General features: G+C 39.2%; 1 protein-coding gene across 1 annotated transcript in view; it reads left to right on the top strand.

The window, feature by feature from the left end:
* Positions 1-9,144, top strand: part of MUC5AC (mucin 5AC, oligomeric mucus/gel-forming) — a 217,213-nt gene that overhangs the window by 118,698 nt on the left and 89,371 nt on the right. The gene's annotated exons all lie outside the window — the stretch shown is intronic.

Genomic DNA, 9,144 nt, shown 5'->3' with positions numbered 1-9,144 from the left:
TAATTATTGTATTACAGGATTAAAAGTGAGCTACGTTTTTAGTTTTTCATTTCCCTCATAGAGTAGGCTACTTCACACCAGAAAGATTCTCCTAACAAAACCATAAGTAAAAAAGTTTTCATTACCATCAGCAAAGATAAATAACCACTGTAAACCACTGCAAGTAAACCACTGCAAGGCTCCAACTATGTGAACAAAATAGTCTGTCAGTAACGCATGCAAAGGATTATTAGTAATTAAGAACCGTTTCTCCTTGTTCCCACAGTCAAAACAACAGAGTGAACATTGAAATATGTAATCTTTGTTGTTAATGGATCCTAACTGGACTAGCAGGTCGTGCTTCAGCTGCACAGCTTACCTTGAAGGAAATACAAATTCATTATGTGTTCAGTTCACATCATGAGAGATGGGGTGGCTCAGGACAATCCTTAGAGTGAAATTAATGCTTGCACCAGCAGGATCGCAGAGTGAGAAAAGCCCTTTCTCTCTCTGAGTCTGGCATTTGGTATGAGCTGACATGGAAAGCAGTATGGTGATATGACAAACATGGTGTGACAGCATCCCCAGCTAGCCAATTTGCTGCAGTGGAATGTTTTTAAAGCAAAAATGTCTCTTCTCTGCAACAAACAAACAAACAAACAAAAAAACAAACACCAAAAACAAACAAAAAAAACACCACCACCACCACCAAAAAACAAATGCTTCCAGTCCATGGAGCTGGAATTTGGTAAACTAAGTAATAATCTGCAACAGGGTTGCTCTCAGAAGAGCAACTGCAAAGCCCTTGGGCCAAGCTGATTTTAAAAGGTTGGGTTGAATAGGTCCCCTTTCAGCTGTGCTGAGGAAGAATGGGTCCTTCCCTTAGCGCAGCTGTGGTGGTCAGCTCACTGCATAGTCCTGGGGAGCCCTCCTCACCCTCACATCTGAAGTCAGCTTTGGGTCAACCGAAGGCCCCTGCACCTCCTCTCCCATCTGAACTCCCATTTCAAGCTCACCCCATGTCTCTCACACTGCTCTAGCACAGTTTGCTCTCCCAAACCTTCTCCCCACCAAGGCTGTGCAGTTACTGTGAGGGAAGGAGTCATCTCCTCCTCCACAGTGGGTTTCCTGCAGCCTGCAACAAGTGCTCTTCCTCTCTGTGGAGGCAAACAGAGGTGTTTGTTCAGCTGATTTTACACACATCTTAGTTTTCTTTGAGAAGAGGTTTGCAACACCGTCTCAGAAAATAACCTTCATCTGAACCATCTGCAGTATTTTTAAGTGAGACAAACTGCCAAGGTGAAAAAATATTCCAGAAGTGATTTTCTTTAAAACTGTTTGACTTAGATTAGATTATTATGTTGCTATATTCATAGTATTATTTGTGCTCTAGCTTTGAAATTGTACCATGCGTACTGTCAACATTCCAGAAATGAAACTTTATAAATTGCTATTTCATTCATTCTCACAGGCCTTGATCTTTCTTTTACAATATCAAGAGAGTGTAATTATAACAACACAATCAACAGAACAAATTAAAAGCTAAAAATTCATATTAGACTTCATAGTACCAAGATGCATTCTCATGTTTTTCATAGAGAGAGGAAACTGCAACCACGGGTGTGAAACTTTCAGGAAAAAATCCATAGTTCAACCATAGAATCATCAGATCATTAAGTTTCAAAAAGACATCTAAGATCACCAAGTCCAATCGTCAACCCACCCCACCATGTCCACTGAGCCACACCCCTCAGTGCTACATCGCGGTTCTTGAAAACCTACAGGATGGTGACTCCACTCCCTGGGCAGCCTCTGTCAGTGCATCACCATATTTTCTGAGAAATGTTTCCTGACAACCAACTTGACCCTCCCCTAGCACAACTTGAGGCCATTCCCTCTCGTCCTATCACTGTTACCTGGGAGTAGAGGCCAACCATATGTCAGTCCCAGATAAACGTGTTTGTCATTTACCGGAAATTAGTTTCGGACATAAGGATAACATAGAGAAAAATGACTTTTAAATCAGTCCTGAAGATAAAATACTCAAAGGCCTTCCATTTAATTAAATGTCAGAATGTTCAGGATGATGAGAATTTTATTGCAATTATTAAAGCTATACTAAATTACTCTTAAATATTTCTTCATTCTTTTAGACATAATTTCTGATTTCCTCATAGGTGGTGTATTTTTTTTTCTTCTGTTTGCACCAGGGTCTAGTGATGTCACCAATGGCATTCTCCTAATGCATTTATATAATTAGTTATGGAATGTCTTATTATCTTTTCATGGATTTCTTTGCATCAGTTTTAGCATAGCATATGCATGTGGAGAGAAAAAGTATTGCACATTATTTTATCCTTAAAGTTCATTTGAAATAATGCTATATTTCTACTGCAGATGTTACTGGGTGCTTTTCTGTTTTTACTTAGGCCAACATAAACTAGGACAAAATTAGTTCAAGTCAATATAACTGTAATGAAGACAAGAAATAAGAAAACAAAACCCACCTGTGTGAAGAGAGAATTAATCATTTGTTTACAATAAAGCATTGCATTCATTAATATACCATATATCCATGTGATTGCATACCCATCATGTTATTTCATGCACCCTTTTTGTACCTCTTCTAATTCCTACATACAAGCATAATCCTCGTGACTGTAAATAATAATGTTTGTTGAGAACCAAAAACATCTGGTGTTGAGAGAGCTTTTTTTAGGTAAAGGATATGGAGCCAATTTGCATATTTTGGTGCACACATCATCTACACCCAGAAAGTCAACACCATGTGGGTGGAGTGATCAACAGCTTTTGCAAAGGTGTTTGCTTTTCTTTTTCCTTAATCTGGAAATGAGATATAGTTCATAAGCCCTCAAAATGAAAGACTGAAACAATTTTTCTTAGGGAACGGTGAAGGCAAAAAACCTACTGGGCTTAGGATGGAGATCAACAGGTTTTTGAGATATTACCTAGCATGATTCCTTCTGGATGCCAAAAGGGGATCTAGTGGCTTGAGAGTTTGCTTTGTTTGAGGTTCTTAACAAAACTTGTAACAACTTCACTTGTAGACCGGAGTCAAGAGTTTTAGTGACATAGGTCAGAAGGGCCATGCTGATGCTTATTAGGGCACATTCAAGTCCATCTTCCCTGTTTGAACAATATGTTCCTGACTGTTTACAAATTTCTAGATGATCAGCCAAGTTAAACTTCATCGTCTTGCCTTCTATATATGATTTGACATACACCATGGCTGCAAAAGGCATGTCCAGGACCTTTGCCAAACTGAACATTTAGCACAGCTTACATCCTGTGTTAGTGCTCCTTAACCAGCTGCCGCATATTTTTCCAGTGCTAACTTTATAATTTGTACTCTAATTGAAGCAATGTTGCTGAATGTCAGCTTATCTTATCTGTGCCATATTTTTCATCACAACACTGCAGATCTGAAGGCCTGAAGTTAAATCAAGTCACCTGGCCTTTTTTGCTGGGTCTGACAAGAAGATGTGGAGGCTTGTAAGACCATCTCTATTTTGTGGTTCATCTGCTGTTTGAAATTCAGTCACAAAATCAGAGGCTCCTTTGAGTATTCACATTGAAAGGAGATGACTGCCTCTCCTTCATCATGGATTGGCCTTACGTTTTTTTTCAGAAGAGCACAGCCTGCAGTGGTATTTTGACATGCTTTGGGAGGTGTCAGAGGAGAACATTAATGAAGCAAATTGCTCTGTGCCACTAATGGTGTTCTTGCAATGGACTATGTTTGCTTTTCAAAACTTGCATTCAATAGATCTAATAAATCATTAAATTGTTTTTCACAGGTCTGCTGCAGCATAGCTAACCTCCTGCCTAACTGGTCAGGCAGACTTCAGCAAACACTGTACATGGGACAGTTGAAAAGGGGCCCAAACATAATGGCAGGGGTGAATTTGTTTCTGTGTTGACCAAAACATCTATTTCTTCTTAAATCAAATATACCAGCACAATGGAATCACCCTCAAAACACAGTATATTGTGTTGTTCTTAGACTTTAACATGGGATTCTGTGCTCTCATTGTTCTTTCCACTATGCCAGTAAGCAGTAGTGTTTACTGTACAATTTCCATGGGCTCAGTTTCTGTGCTTGGTTAATTGTAAGGAAGCAGCTACAGTTTGAAGTCATTGCATTTCTGAATCCAGGACAAAGTGCTACCAGACAAAACTTTTACGTTCTCTAACTGAACAAGTGCTTTTGAACAACTTTTATGGCACTAGAGTCTACCTTCTTCTTCTCCATATCCAATCCCAAATCAGTTTCATCATGTGTGAATGAGCTTGACATCAAAGGTGAACAAATTTGGTTTAGTATATGTGTGGTGTCAGTATAAGTGAGAGGAGCTACCTGAGGAGCAGCAGATGATCTGCATGAGGCTAGAAAAGTCCTGTTCCTCAAAACACATACAGTGAAAGACAAAAGGGACAATGCCACAAAAAGGTATTGTTCCAACAGAATTCTCCTGTGTTCATTTGGATTGCTAACAAAGCACTTGATAAAGATGGTAATTCCTGTGAGAATGATCCAGGCTTATGGAGTACCTTCACTGGAGACAACAGATCCATCTCTTCCCTTCTGAACTGTGCTTCAGTTTCACAATCTGGAAAAGTTCCTGAACAACAAACTTTCTAAGGGATGGGCTTCGTCAAGCTGCCTCCACATACTCTCTTGGTGACCTTATTAAGGATTCCTTACAGCATTACAAGAATTCAGTTTCTTTTGATCATCAACCATGTCATCATTGGGCTCTGCGGAGCCAAATGTTAGGATAGCTGCAGGACGGTTTGCCTCTAAGCTTGTCAGATGTATTGCACATCAACCCATACTGATGTATTCAGGGTTTTTGACTGTGTTTATCAACAAATGCTGGCTTGTTAAAAGAGAAACGTTTCTGATGGAAATTAGTATGGGATAACTTCTCTCATTTTACCTTAACTTAAATCAAACGTATATAATGGAAAATAAACTGAGCAGCAAAATTACACCTCCTGTTCTGCCTTCTCCACTCATATAGGTTGATTAGTAAACTACTGAAAGCTTATCTCCTCACGGAAGTGAATTTGGATTAAGGGTGTGTGTACGAATTCAAACTCTGCTGCTTGTCACTGATTGGCTTCCTGGATGATTGCTCTTATCTGCAAATAAAGAGTGGTCTATGGACAAAGCTAACTCAGAAAAAGACACTCTTTCCAGCTTCAGAAAACGTTTTTCTGATTTACTTCCATCTACAAGTGTATGCTTATTCTGTGGTAACACGGTCACAGAGGGAGTAAGGATGAGTCATAGCATGAGATGCTCATAAGAGACAGGAAAGGAAGGAGGGCAGAGGCTGTGCTATTGGCCCTATAGAGCATTGAGCATGAACCCTCCTACTTTTCCATAACCACAAGAACTGGTAACAGTGGAGATATGTATTTGCTGCCGCTAAGTCTCTGCATGCCTTCTGTGAATAATACGGGATCTTAGGCAGAATTTATCATTCTTCCTTACATGCTCAATGTTACATCATTTAAGCATTTTTAACAGAGGTAGAAGTGTTAACAATTTGGCTTCCTGGATAGATGCCAGAGTTCATACTTCCATTTTGCTCACCGGTGTAGATTCAGCTGCTGTAGCCAAAGTGTTTGCGTCTGATTGCCCTGAACTACAGATAATAGCCACATTCTCAGTATGTGGACTCACGGGGCAGGGTATTCATATGACTTGTACTGCTACTATATCAACCACAAACAAAATGCTATAGCTGAAACCATTTTTTCCCCCTCATTCTTTTAACTACTTAAACATTTAACTAAGAAATAGGCATTTAAATTTCTTGGCAACAAAAGATTTATGTTCTGGTTTGGTTTTGCTAGAGAGGTATTTTCTCAATTTTGTTTTTCAGAATGCAATTTGATTTTATCCTTTAGCATTGATTTAACATCAGTCTTTCTCCTTTCCTTACTTTCTAATCTTCAGATTTAGTGAAGAAAGCCAATAAATTTAATTTGCATCCTAACCATAAGATAATTAATACATAAAAATGTACTTCAAGAAGTACAGAGATTGATTACATTTTTATGCAAGGCTAAAGAACAATGCCAATATTGATTACTTCTACTGTCTACCTTGGCAAGTGATAATATAATCACAGATCCTAAAAGGAAAAACACAAGTTCTCAGCACTCTCAGGCAGTAGCACAGATTCTGTACACTTATCCCTATTGCTCTGAGATATTTCAGCATTAAACCGGGTTGGATGTGGTCCTGGATAGTCTGATCTAGTGGCTTGCAACCCTCCTCATGGCAGGGGGGTTGGAACGAAAAAATCTTCGAGGTCCCTTCCAATCCAAGCCATTCTATGATGGCTTGTATGATAAAGGCAGTGATGGGGCACTCTTAATTCACCATTGCTAAGAAATGTCATACCTGGTGGAAAGAATTTCACTGCCCAGTTTCTAACTCCTCCAAAGCATCCTTGTTTAAAACCTTGAACAGTAAGAGGAAGAGGAACCATTCATATTAAGTTTGTTGCAGAAACTTTTTACTTTTGAATTTAAAGAAAGACCAAGCTCCTTTGAACAGTTCACCTTACATTTTAGTTTTTGTCATGGCTCTTCCAGTGGAACCATAAAACTGAAAGAGTTTTCCAAGTTTACTGCATCAAGAAGGCCAAAGATTCTTTATCTATAAATTAGTGAATATTTACTTAGACCACAGTTTTTTGTCCCCCTGAGTTAGATTTAAGACAGTTCACCTACATAAAGAAATAAATGAGTAATCCTTACATATAATTGAGACACCTAGCCTAAATCATCAGGACCTGTAGTGTAATGGCATTAAGCAACATGTGCTATTTAGGGTCTTCTACCCAGGACCAATGTCAGACAGCTTTCTTGGGTAAAAAAAGCATAGACCTTCCTGCTTCACTAAAGACTGAACAATGAAGCCTTACCACACGTTTCTGCACACCCAAAGTGTCAACAGTAATGGCGGAATGAAAGCACTGAAAATATAACATTGTTCAATGAGCAATCTGTCTGTACCACCAGGTTTTCTCTTGTTTTTATGAAAATCAAAGAAAAATCAAACCTAAGAGGAATGGAGCACTGACAAAGAAATGAAGAGCTCCTTTAGGAAGACAGTCTAATACTGCAGATTTTCTGCAGATTTATTTCAGAGGAAAGCATTTTATAAGCTCTACAGTGGAATGAGCAGAAGCATACTTTTACAATAGAAAAGGTATTAAAAGTGCAATATTTGGTAGGAAAGTTAATCTTCCTATGTTTTTAAAGAATGATTTATGGGAAGAGCTGTGATGTTGATGTTTTCAGTTAAGATTGCACATGTACAGCACAGGTTTATTTCACATGAACGTGGGGATTCTTGGTGAAGAAAGGCGCTATTATTAATGCAGTACATGATTATCATTATTAATACATTAACAACAGTAATTACTGCAAAGGAAGTGAGCTATTTGTTCAAACAATATCACTTTATCATCAATTCTTATCTACGTATAAATTAAATGGGATTAAATCCAGCCCACAATAATGTCAAAAGTCCAACTGAATTTCATTTACAGTGCATTAAGCAGGAAAGGAAGATAATTTGGGAAGTGTGGGTTGTTTAGATTTTGCTTACTTTGGCTAGACTCATTACTGTATAATACATTCCTGGCTCTCCCATTTTTTGCAGTTAAGATTTTCTTTTCCAGTGCTACAAGATTTTTGTGCTTCTTACAAAACAAAGCTACATACTGCTCCTGGCATGTGAGCCAAGGGGAAAACCCTCTCTGTTCCACCTCCTATGGTTTTCAAAGGCAGTGACTAGTATTTTCAACTTCCTGCAGGTGAAATAAAGAAAACAGACCAGCATCGTCTTTGTGTGTTTCACAGAACGAGTAGTTCCCAGACCGATGCTTTTGGGCACTACATTGAACTCACTTGGCTCTAAGCTTCCCCAGGTACATAAGGATTTTACAGATAGCTTTCCCCTTTGTCCCTCAGTTATATGTCTTTGGCACAGCTCCTCTCTCAGAAGCTCTGAAATAGTTCAAGTGCTGCTTTCTAATTACCACCCACAGAGGCACCATCTGCTCTGTGGGACCTCCAGCTCAATCTGTGTTTGTGAGTTATGGCAACCCAAGTTAAGTATCAACAAGATTTGTCAACACATTTCCTCTTTATAAAGCACAAAAAGCTACGAGGGCAGTGAGGGAGCTTTGGCAGCAATGTTTTACAGGTCTGCATGCATTGCCCATTCTCCCTCACCAGCTGGGAGCACACTCTGAGAAAAATTCATGCATTCCAACTGCTCATGGCCATGTGATAGGGTGTTTGGTGTGGAGTGGGGCTGAAGCAGCAGCCACACAGTGATCCACATTATCCAAGGACCTCATTTCAAACCACGGATTAGTTGCAGATAGTCTCGGGCATAAATGAAATAAGCCACTGCCTGGAGTCCTGACTTTCAGGTAGTCCTGCAGGTCATCTCTATCCCTCACCAAATCACATTAGGCTATCACATTCACATCTGTGGGTCTTACGTAGCCCTGGACAAATCTGGCTAGTCCTACTGATGGATCACTAAAGATTGTACCTCTGCTGTAGCATGTACAGGATCTGTTACCTCTTAATCATGGACTTTTCACCCCTCAATATACACTTTTTTTTTTTTAATCTGAGCTAAGTTTGTAGCAAGAAACAAGCTTCTGCATTGCCAAAATTTACCTCCACTTTGCCCTCTCTATCCCCCAGCTCTCAGTATTATCTAAGACCTCATCCACCCATCTCAAGATTTAGTTCTGTTTTAGGAAAATTCTATTTCTCCAAACACTAGCCACTTTAAGAAAACTAAGTTAAAACTGACTACCATTAAATTTTGATCATTCCTCAGATGGGTTTTGGACCAGTCACCAACTGATAGCTCTTTATACCTGACCTCTTTGAAATCCAGATTAATATCTGCCACTCCTTTACTTCATAGTGCAAGAAGTAGGAGTCAGTAGGAAGTGGTAAAGGCAGTTCTAAGGCAAAAATAAAAGCAGCCCTGCTACATTTACAGAGGAATTTCTCAGTTTTTTGGAGGGTCATGTTGCAGATGGAAACAACCACACTGTACACTTCACTCATAAGAGAGTTCATTGATATAAT

This window comes from Meleagris gallopavo, chromosome 5, assembly GCF_000146605.3.
Source record: "Meleagris gallopavo isolate NT-WF06-2002-E0010 breed Aviagen turkey brand Nicholas breeding stock chromosome 5, Turkey_5.1, whole genome shotgun sequence".
In the NCBI taxonomy this organism is placed as follows: Eukaryota; Metazoa; Chordata; class Aves; order Galliformes; family Phasianidae; genus Meleagris; species Meleagris gallopavo.
The sequence above is the reverse complement of the archived record's forward strand: the minus strand, read 5'-3'. Positions and strand labels throughout refer to the sequence as shown.